A 16,198-nucleotide genomic window follows, 5' to 3' on the forward strand; every position below is an offset into this window, starting at 1 on the left:
TCTCCTGATTAGTTCATAAGCTCCTTGAGCAGGGGAGATGTCTTTGGAAGTGGCCATGGGAGTGGAAAGAAAAGAGATCTGGTTCTAGAATCAGAAGGGTTTGAATCTATTCCCCATGTGACCTTGGGCAAGTTACTTCCTCCACTGGACCTCCCTTGCCTCATCTATAAGAAGGAATTAGATTACATTTATTTTAAGATTCCTTCCAGCTCTTATTCTATGATTGGATATGCTTCCTGTGTATCTTTCTGAGTACCTAGCATACCTAGCATAGAGAAAATTTGCGTAATCAATACTTGGCAAAATTAATTGAGGGTTTTGTTGTTGAGTCGTGTCTGACTCTTAGTAACCCCATTTGGGGTTTTCTTGGCAAAGATACTGGAGTAGTTTGACATTTCCTTCTCCAGCTCATTTTACAGATGAGGAAACTGAGGCAAACAGGGTTAAGTGACTTGCCCAGGGTCACACAGCTAGTAAGTGTCTGAGGCTAGATTTGAACTTAAGATGAGACTTCCTGACTCCACACCCAGCACTCTATGCACTATGACACTACCTAGCTGCCCTGAATTGGGGGGGGGGGGAATAGGAGCTGGAAGGGACGTCAGAGGCCCTCTCATCTAAATCTCTCATTTTATTCAGTTAAGCAGCCAGAGGCTCAGAGAGGTTAAGTCTGGTAAGAGGTTTAGTCAAATAAGTGATTTGCTCAAGGGTTTCACAGTCAATAAGCTTCAGAGGTGAGATTTGAACCTATGTTCTCCGACTCCAAATCTAGTGTTCTTTACAATTCACTTTTGTCTTTATATCCTCAGCACCTAGGATAGTGCCTACAACATAGTGTTTCATTAATGCTCAGTGAGTGATTCTACATTATTAATGATATTGTCAAAATCCTTGATTAATTCTTAGTTTGAATATTTTCAAACAAAGGGAGTATCTTATGAGATCTTTATTAAAGTGGATTTTTTTTTATAAGTGAAGGTTACACCCAAAATCTAAGTCAATTATGTTACCTGGACATGTTTAGCATTATGGAAGATTTAAGAAGCCCAGTTAGGGGATATTCTTGATGCAGGAACCAAATTAGTTTTCCCTCAAGACTCAGCACAAATACCATATCCTACATGCATTATTCCCTGATCACCATCACCCCCTCACATTCAGGTCACTTGTGGAACCCCCTAATGGAACCAAAAATATCCTGATCCACTAGGACACTTGGGTCCTGCCCTCTTAGAATTGTCCTTCACTTAAGATCAGTAAAGAACAAACACTAAAGAAATAGTCATTAGGTAAGCCAATAAGCATTTGAAAAGAATTTTTGGCTGACCTTCACATTTTTCAGGTTTTTTTTCTTTTAACAAGAATTCATTTTCCTCCTATCCCCAAATGGAAAAAAATTAAAAAACAGAAAAACAAAACCTTGGAACAAACATGCATAGACAACCAAGTAAAACAAAAATTCCACATTGGCCATGTCCAAAAACGTGTTTCATTCTGTATCTTGACATCAACTTAGCAGCCAGAGTAGCATAGTGGACTAGGAGACAGAAAACCCTGAATTCAAATCCAGCCTCAGACCCTGCTTAGCTGTTTAACCCTGAGCAAGTCACTAGACCTCCATCTGCCTCATCTGTACAATGGGGATAATAACAGCACCTCCCTCCCAGAGTTGCTGTGAGGATCAAATGAGATAATATTTGTGAAGTGCTTTGCAAACCTCAAAGCACCACATAAACACTAGACATTATTATCACATCTAAACATCCCTGTCGCTTCTGCCCATTAATCACAACACCCTTTCTTAAGATATTTCAAACACTTGAACCCAACTTTCATCACCACCCCAGCCCCTCCACCCAACCTGATCTTCTCCAGACTAAACATCTCCATGAAGTCCTGTATCTGATCTTCCTATAGTATATGGTATATAGTTTATAGTCCTTCATCATTACTAGAGGTACTTCATCTTATCATGGTCCTTTCTAAAATTTGTTTCCCAGAATTGAACACAACACTCTGGCTTCCTGAGCAGAGTAGAACACAAGGGACTATCACCTCCTTTAATGAAGCCTAGAATAGCATTCTGTTTTTGGCTGACTTATGTTAAATCCACTAAAATACCTAGATTTTTATCGATAAATAACTAGCCTTTCCTTCTCTAATTAGTACCTAGGAAGATCCTTTTTTGAACCCAAGTGTAACACTTGACATTTATCCTTATTATATATCATTTTATTAGATCAGGCCCAAAGTTTTCTCCTGTCAAGATCTAGTGGCTTAGCTATTCCTCCCACCTAGGTGTTTTACCTGCGCTTTTGTGAAGTGTGCCTCCTGGTCTTGATACCCAAGTCATAGATACAAATGTTCAAGCTTGGTGCCTCTCTTGAGGATTTGGCATTGTTAACCCAAAGAACCTCTAATTGAAGGGATTTTGGTCTCTGGCTGGGATTCTTAATCTGAGGCAGTAAACTTTTTTTTTTTGGAAAAATTTTTGGTTGGCTTTTAAAATATTTTGATAATTGTATATCCTGTAATTGGTTTTCCTTGTAATCCTATATCATTTTGAATATATTTAAAGACATTATTCTGTATTGTATGCATTTAAAAACATGACTCTGAGAAGGGCTAAAGGCTTCACCAGGAATGCCAAAGGCATGGTGAAGACCCTCAGCTCTAGAACCAAGCAAATGGAAATATACAAGCAATGTAAATGAAGATGCTAGTAGGCCCAGGATCGCTCCCTAGGGCAAGTTGTCTATACCTAGGAAGCTGCTCTGGGCTCAGCTCCAGGTGGCTTTTCACTTCCCATCTTTTATTCCTCTGCTTGGGAACCCACTTACCAGCTCAAAGCTTCCAGCTTCTTCCTCCAGGTAGCCTTTCCATATTCAGCCATATGAGGTTCCCATCCCTCCAGAATGTGATGGGAAAATAATCAATCATGAATTCACTTTAACCTTATATAGTACTTCTTAAGAGGTTGCTTGGAGATCATTATCAAGTGGATGCACCTGTGGGTGGGTTTCCTACCCCAAAAGGAATGAATCGCAGACCCTTATAGGCTGACACAGTAAACCCATGCCTTGACTAGCCCGCTTTACCTGTCATTTAGCTAAGCATAAGCAGATGTGTAACGGTCATTGTAATGGATATGGTACCTGGAAGACCTCAGTTCAAAGACTAGCTCTGCTACTTAGTAGCCTAGTGACAGAGAGCAAGTCATTTACCTTATCTCCTCAACTAAATAACAGGATTAATAACAGCTGTAGTCCCTATCTCCAAAGAGGTTCTAAGGAGGAGCTGCAGATGCTTTTAAAATACTTTGCAAATTTCAATGCACTGCATCATTACTCTGTGATAATGAGAGGCTTGTGGTACCATGGATAGAAAGCCAGCCTCGAAATCAGACATATGCTAGCTTTGTCACCCTGGATAAGTTAATTAACATAAGAGCTAACATTGAGAGCTTTATGGTTTGTAGAGTGCTTTGTATATTATTTCATTTGAGCCTCACCACAAGGGAGGTAGGTGCTCTTATTATGCTCATTTTATAAGATGAGGAAACTGAGGCTGAAAGACTTCCAATATAACATAGCTAATAAGTAGGTGGTTGGGGCAGGATTTGAACTTAGATATTCCTGACTTTAAGTTTAGAACTCTATCCACTAGCAGGCGCTTCACTTAACCTCAGTTTCCCCAGGAGCCTAAGATCATAAATTACAGAGGAGGTGTTGACTTGCATTGGTAGAGCCAGTTTCCTAACTAAGAGAATGCTATGCCAATGAAATACAAAAAGATCACCTCTGCAATACTCAGGAAAGGTGTGATCTGTCAGCTAATTCTTATCACTCTATTTCACAGATAACAAAAACTGCAAAGTTTAAAAAAAAATTCTGCCACGTAATTTAGTGAGCAGAATTTGGGTCAGGGGAGATTGCTTGAATACCACCTCAACCACTTATTACCTACAGGAACTTGGGCAAATTACTTCACTTTCCAGAGCCTCAGTTTCCTTATCTGTTAAAAAAAAAAGGATGTTAAATCAAGTAAAGTCAACAAACATTTATTAAAGTGCCAGGCACTATAATAAGCCCTGGAGATTTAAAAAAAAAAAAAGGGAGAGTGCCTGCCCTCAAGGAGTTGATTGTCCCCAATCTTATGGAGACAACAGGCAGACAAGCAAGATACATGCAGGATAAGTTGAAGGTAATCTCAAAGAGAAGGAGCTAGCATTAAGTGGGACTAGGAAGGGCTCAAAAAGAAGATTTTAGTTTTGATCCTGGACACAGTAAAGAGCTACGTGAATTATTGAATGGGGGTGGGGAGGGGGTAGTGATATGGTCAGACCTATACTTACAGCACCAGCCCTGGAGTCAGGAGGACCTGAGTTCAAATCCAGCCTCTGACACATTATACTCACTAGCTGTGTGACTCTTAACCCTAATTGCCTCAAAAAAAAAAAAGGTGATGAGGGCTTGCACAAGGGTGCTAGAGTGTCAGAGGAGAGAAGGGAAGACAAATAAGAGATGTCATCAAGGTAGAATGGACAAGATTTGGCAATAGATTGGATACTGGAGGTGAGATAGAATGAGAAGTCTAGGATGACACCTAATTTGTGAGTCTGAGTGACCAGGAACACAATGGTAACTTGGACAGCAACAGGGAAGTTAGGAAGAGGGGAGAGACTCAGTGATCTCTCAGTTTCCTTCCAGCTCTGAATCTATGACCATGTCAACAATAATCTATTAAACTCCTGCTTTGCCCCAGGGACGTGCTAGGTGCTAGGGATTGAACAACCAAAATGAAAACAGTTCCTGCCTTCAAGGAGTTTATATTCTATTGAAGAGAAACAAACCCTATAGTCCTCCGTTCTCCATGGATCTCTCTTTGTGGCTTAATCCAAAATAGCTTAGATGCTGACATTTATTAAGTGCCTACTATGTGCCAAGCACTGTAAAAGAGGGGAAAAAATGAATATAAAACTGGAAAGAACTTGAGAAGTGAAGAAAATCAAGTTCTAACACACTGACTTTATGAAGCAAAGTCCAAGAAAACACAGTGATATTTGCTTGGCTCTGAAGGAGATGAATTAGGAGGAATTTAAACTTCCAGAAGAAGGAAAAGCTTTATGAGGCTTAAGAAACCCCTGAAGTCAGAATGAGAGGATTTTCTGACTACTCCCAGATTATCGACTTTACCACAGGAACTCCTCCTGTTCAATGTCAGGGAATAAACTGTGAGCATTGACACAGTCTTTTCTCAAGGAGCATTAGAAGCATCATATTCAGTAAGAAATTAATTTGTAAGAAAGAGACCATGATGGAGTGTTCTCTCCTAATCTGCAGACATGTGACTTTGATGGGACTTGCAAGCATATCAGGGATGCATCTATACCAATAGTTCACATGTCTGTGGTGCATTAAGAGGCTGGCAAAGCACCAGCCGCTGTCAAAGTAGGCAATGCATGTATTATTAGCCCCATTTTACAGGTGAAACAATTGAGGTTCTGAGAAATTCAATGACTTACTTTTCCATGGTTACATGGTTCTGGAGGCATTTGAACCCAGATTTCCTGTCTCTAAATGTGATGCATTTCTCTTGAGAATGTAAAGCTGGAAGCATCAGAACTCTTAATGAGGGCCTACGTAGCAAGAAAAATGTAATATTAGCTTATTTCACTTTTCTGGAGGTGCCCCAGCTGAGGATATTAATGTTCTTCATTCTCAATTTTGAAATCTATTCTGATCAAATAAATGGCTTTCCAATAACTCCTAAAGTAGTTATATTTATTAGACTAATGATTCTTCTTTGATCATCGACAAAGTATCTGTTTTTAATCAGCCTAATAAAGACCACCAAGGTATAAGGGTTGCCTTGCTGGTGAATCATCTTGAGGAAGAAAAAAAAAAGTAAAGGTAGATATTCAACAAGAATTGCTCATAAAACCAGAGTGCAGTCTGGATCAACAGCTTATACCATATACCACAATAAACTCGAAATAATATGTTACCTCAATATGATCATACCATAAAAAAATTAAAAGAGAATAGATCAGGTACCTTTCATAGCTGTGGCTTGGAGGTTAATTCTTTATTTTTTAATTTATTTAATATTTTATTTTTCCCCAATTACATATAAAAAAAATAACGTTCATTTTTAAAATTTTGAGTTCCTAATTCTCTCCCTCCCTCCCCACCTCTTCCCCTCATTGAGAAGGCAAGCAATTCTATATAGGTTATACATGTATAGTCATGCAAAACATTGTGGAAGAAAAATAGACCAAAAAAAGCCTTCAGAAAAATAAATAAATTTTTATAAAGTATACTTCAATCTGTATTCAGACACCATCAGTTCTTTGTCTGGGATGCAAAACATTGTGGAAGAAAACACAGACCAAAAAAAAAAAAGCCACAAGAAAAACAAAGAAAAATTTTTAAAGGAATGCTCCAATCTGTATTCAGACACCATCAGTTCTTTGTCTGGAGATGGATAACATTTTTCATCACAAGTCCTTCAGAGTTGTCTTGGACATCGTATTGCTGAGAATAGCTAAGTCACTCACAGCTGATCATCTTACAATATTGCCATTACTTTGTACCCAGTACATTTCACTTTGCATCAGCTCATGTAAGTCTTTCCAGCTTTTTCTGAGAGCATTCTGCTCATCATTTTTTATAGCACAATAATATTCCATCATAACCAATTTGTTCAGCCATTCTTGGGGATGAATTCTTGAAACAAATAAGGGATAAAAAGATTATAAAAGATAAAATAGATAATTTTAACTACATGAAGAAAAGCTTTTGCACTAACAAAACTAATGCAAGTAGGATAAGAAAGGAAGTGTTCTAATAGGGGAAAATCTTTGCATCACTCATCTCTGATAAGGATCTGATATATATGATATATAGGCAAACTAACAAAATTTGTATGACCAAAATCATCCCTTAATAAAAGATATGATCTGCTTATTTATTGGGGAATGACTTGGTCATATACATTTCTGCAAACTGTTAAAAACCATATAAAAGATAGTTCTTAATCACCAATAATTGTTGTTGTTCAGTCATTTGTCAGTTGTGTCCCACTCTTCATGACCCCATTTGGGGTTTTCTTGGTGAAGAAACTGAAGCAGGTTGCCATTTCCTTCTCTATCTCATTTTGCAGATGAGGAACTGAGGCAAACAGAGTGAGGTGATTTGCACATGGTTACACAGCTACTAAGTCTCTGAGGCCAAATTTAAATCCAGGTCTTCCTGACTTCAGACTTGGTACTATCTACTTCACCACCTAGCTGCCAATAACTAATATTAAAAGAAAGTAAATCAAAACAACTCAGAACAGAAAGTAAATCAAAACAACTTCATCCTCAGTAAAGTGACAAAAATGTCAAAAGATGGGAATAGAGAGCATTAGAAGAGTGGAATAAAGACAGAGGAAAATACACCTACACCGTAGTAGAGCTATGATGTGATCTGACCTTTGAGGAAAGCAATTCAGAATTGTATTAAGGAAGTTACTGAAATGTTCATGCCCTTTGACCCAGAGATTCCACTACTAGACACATAACCCCTAAAGAGGTCAATGATGAAAAGAAAAGTCCTTTTACACACACACCCCTTTCCCAAAAAGCAACTTTTCTTATGGTAGCAACAACTAGAAACAAAGTAACTTGGGCAGAGCTAAGCAAGTGGTACATGGGCGTAATGAAATATTACTGTAAGATGACAAATTAAGAGAAGTGTGACAAGACACATATGAACTGATATTATGTGAGGGAAGCAAAACTAGGGAAACAATATAGCGTAACTGCAGTAATTTAAGTGCAAAGAACAACAAAATAATGTTAAATGAATGTTGCAAAGTTATAATGGGTTAAGGTCAGTGTTAGGGTTACCTCCCTCCTACATTTGTAGAGCACTGTACACACAGATCACAGCAGATCATGTCAGAGTCTGATGTATTGATTAATTTTGCAGAACTTATTTTTCTCATTTTTTATTCTTAGAAAGCTCTCTGGGAGGAAAAAATTTACAGATGGGAAATTTTACAGATGAGGCAACTGAGGTTTTGAAAGGAGTGATATATGATACAAAAACAAAGCATATCAATAAATATTTTTAAAGAAATTTACTCATAGCTGAGAAGGAAAAAAAAGCACAGGAAACATTCCTTGAGGTTTTCTTCCTACCTCTCTGATTGCTCCTTCTCTCTTTTCTTTGCTGGATCCTCCTCCAGATCACACTCTCTATCTGGAGGTCTTCCTAAGGGTTCTGTCCTGGGCCCCCTTCTCTTCTCCCTGTATACTACTTCATTTGGTGATCTCATCAGCTCTCATGGATTTAATTACCATCTCTTTGCTGATGATTCTCAGATTTACCTTTCCTGCCCCAATTTCTCTGCTCGACCTCCAATTTTGCATCTGCAACTGCCTTTCAGACATCTTAAACTGGATGTCCAGTAGATATCTCAAACTCAACAGGCCCCAAACAGAATTCGTTATCTTTCTTCCTAAACCCTCCTCGTCCCTCCTACTTTCCCTATTACTATAGAGGGCAAAACCATCCTCTCACCGCCAGACTCAAAACCTAGGAGTCATCCTGGACTCCTCACACTCTTTCTCTCACCTCCCATATCCAAGCTGTTGCTAAGGTCTGGCAATTTCACCTTTGCAATGTCTATTGGCTTCACCCCCTTCTCTCCTCTGACAATGCCACCATTCTAATGCAAGTCCATCACTTCTTATCGAGACTACTGCAATATCCTGCTGGTGGGTCTGTCTGCCTCAAGGGTCTCCCCAGACCAATCCATTTTCCATTCAGCCATTAAAGTGATTTTCCTAAAACACAGGTCCAATCATATCAACCCCCTAATCAGTAAATTCCAGTGGCTCCCTATTGTCTTCAGGAGCAAATACAAAATGTTCTATTTGGCATTCAAAGCCCTTCATAAACTAGCCCCCTCCTACCTCTCCAGTCTTCTTACATCTTACTCCCCAACATGTACTCTCCTATCCAGTGACATTGGACTTCTGGGTATTCCACAAACAAAACACTCCATTTCTCACCTCCAGGCATTTTCTCTGGATGTTCTCCATGCCTGGACTATTCTCCCTCTTCCACTCCTTTTATTGACCTCCCTGGCTTCCATTAAGTCCCAACTAAAATTCCTCTTTCTACAGGAAGCCTTCCCCAACTCCTCTTAATTCCAGTGTTTTCCCTCTTTTAATTATTTCCTATTTATCCTATATCTATTTTGTTTTGTATATATTTGTTTGCATGTTTTCTCCCCCATTATATTGTAAGTTCTTTGAGGGGAGAGACTGTCTTTGACCTCTTTCTGTATCCCAAGAGCTTAGCACAGTGCCAGGTATACAATAGACACTTCAAAAATATTTATTGATTGATAGCTATCAAAGATAGCAGTCAAACACAGAAACTACCCACTAATTGTCCCTCTTTCCTATCACATGACCAGTTCATCTTCTTTTTCAATCATAGGGGGGTTTTTTGTTTGTTTGTTTGTTTTGATGGCAGGATCACTATATCCATGTGAGCAGATCTAAACTCAACAAAACGTAGCAAGTGAGAAAACTTTGGCTCTTCCTGTATCTCCAAGGCTGTGTAGGGTGGGACTGAAACCACCCCATTTTGACTCTTGATGCCTTGAATAGGTGAGAGTACTTTTCTGATTGAATCAAACAGTCACAAAACTAAATGTGAACAGGAAGTATAGACCTTCTTGACTCAGTCAAAGCCACCATGTGAGAGACTAGTTCCCTCCCTGAGCAATCTGTACAAAAAGGAAATGCTATCTCAGAAATGAGGAGGACAGATTCTGCAAGGCCGTGTTTGAGAGGTTGGAGCAAGTGTGGCATTTGCAGAATACCTCTGAGGAGAGGAACCAGCTGGGCAGACACAGAGATATCAAGGAAAGTCATTTGCTTTACAGGCATCTCAAGGAAGAAGATCCAGATTGAGGGAGATGCTAAGACAAAGAGAGGCCTTTATCCAACTTCCTTTCCCAATGTCTGTCTAGCCATAGATACTACAATATAATCTGCTCTTTTCCATTTCCAGTAAAGCAAATTTTGCCTGAACCAAAAAGAGGCCTGAGGTTAAGTAGAGGTAGATACAAAAGATGTAAGATTAGGCGGAGAGTGCAACTTCTGCTTAGCTGTTAGAATTTCTGAGGCTGGATTTGAACTCAGGAAGATGAATCTTTCTATTCCAGGCCAAACACTCTATCCACTGTGCCACCAGATCCCCCTAATCACTTGAATTGGGTGTTGCCTCAGTCAAACTGAGACCTGTTAAAGACCTTAGCTTAAAAAGGCCAAGATCTCCCACTTCATCTTGGGCCATCTCCAGTCGTGCTGATCTATAGCTGGCCCCTGGTCCCAGGTGGCTCTGGAGGAGAAAATGAGGCTAAGTACTTTGCACTCCCTCTCTCATTTAAATCCAATTCACTTGCACGTCAAGGCACCACCTCCCTGGTGTCATGGTCTTCTTTGAGAACGAAGGACAAACAACAACAGCCAAAGATTTTTCTAACTGGGGGCTTCTGTGCAGTTTGTGACTGAACTTTTCATCTAAAATAAACTCCCTAAAGTCAATGAGCAATGAATCAAGTGGACTTTAGGGGCCATTATATTGCCCCTGAGCTTAAAATGAACTAATTATTGTAACTGGGTGTTACAGACGTCTACATTCATTCATTCATTCATTTAACAATCATTTCTTAGCTACCTATTATGAGCCACAGTGCTAAGCACTGGGTATATGAAGTAAAAAATGAGGAAATTCCTCCCCTCAGGGAACTTATAGTCTACTGAGGAAGTATAACATAAGCACAGTCATGTAAATGCAAAACTAACAAAGTAAACACAAAGTGGTATTGGTAATGGGCAGCAGAAGCATAAACCACTGGGAAGATGGGGATTGGCTTCAAATAAGAGGTACCATTTGAGATGAGCCTTTAAGGAAGCTACGGATTCTGAGAGGCAGCCATGAGGAGGAAGCATGGAGATAGCCTATGAAAAGGCTGCCGATTTGGCTAGAATATGGAATGTGCCAAAAGAAACAATATAAAATAAGCTTGACTTAAAGGTAGGCTATAGCCATATTGGGAAGGTCTTTAAATGCTCAAGTGTGGCATGCATATTTGCTTCTAGAGACAGAAGTGAGTTAAAGTGAAAATACTTGAACAGGAAAGTGATTGTAGAGGATGAATTGGAGAGGGGAGAAACTCAAGAAAGACCAATTAGAAAACTGTTAAAATAAGGGTCTCCCAGGCTCTAATCCGAGTTCATCTAAGTAAGTGCTCAATATGTCTTCTAGCAAAGGTTCCTGTAGAACATATAGTGAGCACATATGGGAAATGGGCTAAGATGGGTGGGCCTTTGTCTAAGCATTTTTAAGCTTCTGAAGGGGCTGGCTTCCTAATCCACAGCACAACTCACTACTTAAGCTACTAAAACCATTTCCTCAAGGACCCAGGCTATGCCTTTGGCAAAAGTCCATACTCTCCATAGCCTATTACTTCTCCTACCCTGGCACCACTCACATAAGGTTTCCTTAGTCCATGCTTCAGAATCGTAGGGTTTTGAACTGACAGGGACCCTTGGGATCAACTCATCCACACAAAGCTCTCTCTACTTCTGGGCACTGAAACCTAGAGAAGTGGGGGTGATTTGCCCAAGATCCCAAAGCTGCTAGAAAGCCGCTCTCTGGACTCCCCAGTTCAGTTCTCTGCCCCCATGCAATGAGTCCAATCAAGCAATCATTAAGCATTTATCCAGCACTTTCTATATTCAAGGCACAGAGCTAAGTGCTGGAGATAAAAAGACAAGGTAAAAATAGTGCCTGCACTCAAGGAGTTTTTCTTCTAATTGAGTTCTACCCAGAGGTTCTTACCCTCTCCATGAATAAGTTGCAGAAACTACTATGAATTTGGTTGGAGGGAAAAAAGCTTTATTTTCACTCTAACTGAAATTTAGCATTTCTTTCAATTATCATTTAAAAAAAAATTCTGAGAAGGGGTCCATAGGCTTCACCAGACTGTCAAAGGGGACCATGATGGGGAAAAAAAAAGGTTAAGAATTCCTTTTTTCACCTTTGGAAGGGACCAGGAAAGGATCCCTATGCAACTGGCATTTGCATTGTCTTAAAGAAAGCCAGTGATTCCTAATAGAGGTTAGGAGGGAGAGCATTCTAGATATGGTGGTAGGGGGCACAATAGAAAGACATGGAGAAAGGAAATGGAGGGCTATATATGAGGAACAACAAGTAGGTCAGTATAGTTAGACCATAGACTGCATGGAGTGGGCCAAAGTGTAAGAAGACTGTAAGAAAGGAAGGGACCAAGTTGTAAAGAACTTTCAACGCCAGAGTTTATATTTACTCCTAGAGATAATAGGGAGCCATTGGAGTGTATTACATGATCAGACCTCTGCTTTAGGAAAATCACTTTGGCAACTGTGTGGATGCATTGGTGAGGGGGAAAGACTTGAGGCAGAGAGTCCAATTAGGAGGCTATTTTAGCAGTCTAGTAGAGAAGTGTTAAGGACATGAACTAGAGTGGTGGTTGGATGAATGGAAAGAAGAGAGGTCTTATGTAAGAGATGTTATAAATAAAGAAATGACAAGATTTAGTAATAGGCTAGATGTGGTGAGGGGGGGAGTAAAAGATGATCTCCAGGTTGCAAACCTTTCATGACTGGGAAGATGGTGGTAGCCTCAATGGTAATAGAAATTCAGAAGAAGAGAAGGTCCAGGTGAAAAAAGAAATACCTACGGGACATCCAGTTAGAGATTTCCACTAAGTAGTTGGGGATGAAGGATTGGAGCTCAGGAGACGATAAGGATTGGAAAAATAGATCTGAGAATTATCTACATAATCTTGGGTACTAATTCTCTATCTCCAAATCTAAATTGAGACTTTTCTCACAACAATGATGTCCAGAGACCCAGGAATCTCAAAACCTGCTCAAAAAGAAAGAGATATAGAAAAAATATATATGTTTACTTAATGAGAGGAGAAATGAAGAGAAAGGAGGAGGGGAAAGAGAGAGGTTGAAAGAAAAGAAAGTAAGTGAGTGAGTGGGGAGAATGGAGGAGAAAGTGAAAGAGAGGAAGAGAGAGATGACGAGAGAAAAAGACAGAAATGGAGAGAGAGAAAGAAAGGAATCCACAGATGGAGAGAGAGAAAGATTGGAGAGATAGAGATAGAGAGAGAGACTGAGAGAGAGAGAGAGAGAGAGAGAGAGAGAGAGAGAGAGAGAGAGAAATGAAAGAGAGATGGAAAGAAAAGCACAGTAATAAAGAAAAAAGGAAGGAAAGAAAGGAAAGACAAAAGAAAGAACAGAGATAAAGGGAGAGGAGGACAGAAAGGGAGAGGAAAGAGATGAAGAAAGAAAAGGATAGAGAAAAAAGAAAGAGGGAACTGAGATAAAGAGGGGGGAAGAGAGAGAGAAATGACAAGAAAGAAAAAGAAAGAAAATTGAGAGACAAAAGGAGAAAGAGAGAGACAGAGACAGAGAGAGACACAGAGAGAGAGAGAACTTTTACTAAGAAATTCACAATAGCCTAGTGGTTGACACAGGCTCTTCAGTTTCAGTTACAGAAAAACACACACACACATACCAGCAACCAAAGTCCACAAGTCTTATCCTAATTTATCCAAGTGCTTCCTTAGAAAACATGCTTTTGAACTGTTCTTCCAAAAAGAGAACAAATGGTCAGGCTTCAATGCTTAATAAAGTTGAAAGCTTTTCCCTGGGGTAACTGAAATTTTTATCAAAGGGTGGAGAGACCTGGTTGCTGCTGTAACAAAGCAGCACCACACAAAGCCAGGTGGAAAGCAGGTGAACAGCCTTGGTGGTGTAGCGCCCTTGAACCTAGTCTGGTTAATTGGAATCCCTTGCATAGACCGTTGGGAGGCATGCTGAGCCTGTGACCCTGAAAGTTTCAAGTCTATCCAGTGTATTAAAAAAAAAAGTTCAGATGTAAAAATAATCATACAGAGGATGGTTCCCCCATCCTTGAATGGGCATCAGCATCCTGAGGGCTGGGTACCCAGCAAATGGCTTTTTTAAATAATGTTCTTTGAGTGAGTCCCCACATATGCATCTACTTTGACAACTATCTGAAAAACGAGGTCTTCTAATAATTTCACACAGAGCTTTCAGGGTGGAGGCAACCAAAAAGAACAAAAGCAATGAAACAGGGCAAAGTTTTACATCCTTGTATCTGGGCTCTGGGAGAAAAAATGTGGATGAAAAGGATGCAAGGCAGTTGAAATTGGAATTTCTTTATGGCCTTCCAAATGAATAAGTTGTGATCTAACAGAGGAAAATTACAGAGATCGAAAGGCAAGGTGTGAAGGGCTATGTTGGCATTCCAGCAGGATACAGGTCTGGCTACGCTGGGGAATCCAATCTCCTTGGCAGAGGACTGATATTGTTCCTGAGCTGCGATTCTTTGGAAAAGGCAGGTTGCTCGGTCATCTTTTGGAGAGTAGTTAAAATCCCAACTTTCAGCTTCATCATGGGGCATTTATCTTACTCATGACTTTCTCTCATCTAAATATAAAAAGCCCCAAACTCGAGATACCAACCTTCCCCAGTGTGATTTCACATGATTCACCTTTGTCACTCTGGAGTCTCAGACAAAATGGGGCATTCTACCTTTTGCCTTCCTGTATTTGGACAAGCTGTCATCCCTGCCCCCCTGCTTGGAACGCCCTGTCTCCTTGTCAATCATCCAACCAACAAGCATTGATTAAACACTTACTATGTGCCAGGCACTATGCCTACTCCAAATCTAGGACTCTATCTGTCCTAGACTGCTTTCTCTAACCTGTGGTGAGGTGCTTGCCATAGGCTGTTTCTGGGCTAGGCTTATTTCACCCACAACATTCTCTACTGAAGGCCTCCACATTCGATTTAAGAACATCAGTCCAATTACCTAAACCCTTCTACCATATGCTAAAGGAGATTAGTTTATGTTGCATTCTCTTTTCGGAGGGCTCAGCACATAATGCTGACTGATTTCCAATTAACACATTTATCCCAAGCACAGCACCAATGAAAAGTCCAAACTGAGAAATCAGCACATTTACAAACATCTTTCCTTAAACTAATTAAAACAAACAGTAGAACTGGAAGTTTTTTCTATCATACCCAATTTGGAAGCTTACCCCCCACCCCCAACAAGTCATCATTCTACCCACACTTTTACCAGCAGGTGGCACTAAGGACTCGGACCTTTCACAAAACATCCTCTCCAGAGCCAGAAGTCAACAAAAGTCAATCCAATCCCCTCATTTCACAGAGAAGGAAACTGAGGCTCAGGGCAATGAGAAGACTTGTCCGAAATTAGATTAGTGGTAAGCAGCTGAGCCAGATCCTTGGACTCTAAAAGTTCAACTGACTTCCCAATAAACCACATTGTCTCACTATGATGGGGATTAGGGTATGGGAAAGTTGAGAGGAAAGTTGAATTTAATTAGACAAACATTTATCAAGTGCTTACTATGTGCTAGATGCTATACTAGGCTGTGGAGATAGCTACAAAGACAAAAATGAAGAAAATCTTGCCCTCAAGGAGCTTACAATTTAGCCCCTAGTTGTTGAGGTTTGGAGTGCTGGGAACCCCAAAATGTAAGAGTATGTGACAAGTCTACCTTAAAAGAATCCAACCACTCAAGCCTTCTTTCAGTCAAGAGACAAGGTTTATTGTGTTGATAATAGAAGCAGGAGAAATTCTAAGAATCTCCACAATTTAATGGGGGTAAGACTGGTACTCATATACAAGAAAAGGCTGTGAGAAGAACTGGATGGGGTTAAGGAGTGGTAAATTGCCTGGGATGGGCCGGGTGCAGACAGTGAAAGGTGTTAAGTGGTCTGGGCTGGGTCAAGGAGCCATAATGAAAGGATAGTTAAAAGGATTAGTAAGTATCTAGGTGGGTTGGGCTGGACCAAATGCCTCAAGCTTAACACCAGGTACTGGGTTGTTTTCAGAGACTTGATCTTTTTCTTTCAGGGGTTCAGGTTCTATGACCCCATTATTCCCTTCTCAAACAAATGGGGCCCAAAATATTTTGAGGTAAAGAGGCAAAGGTCTTGTCTTCTGAAACTGGTTCCTGCTGGCAAGGGGTCCCAGAAACCAAGCATAGGCTGCATCCAGAGGACAATGGGTAG

This window comes from Phascolarctos cinereus, unplaced genomic scaffold, assembly GCF_003287225.1.
Source record: "Phascolarctos cinereus isolate Bilbo 61053 unplaced genomic scaffold, phaCin_HiC Scaffold_7;HRSCAF=346, whole genome shotgun sequence".
In the NCBI taxonomy this organism is placed as follows: Eukaryota; Metazoa; Chordata; class Mammalia; order Diprotodontia; family Phascolarctidae; genus Phascolarctos; species Phascolarctos cinereus.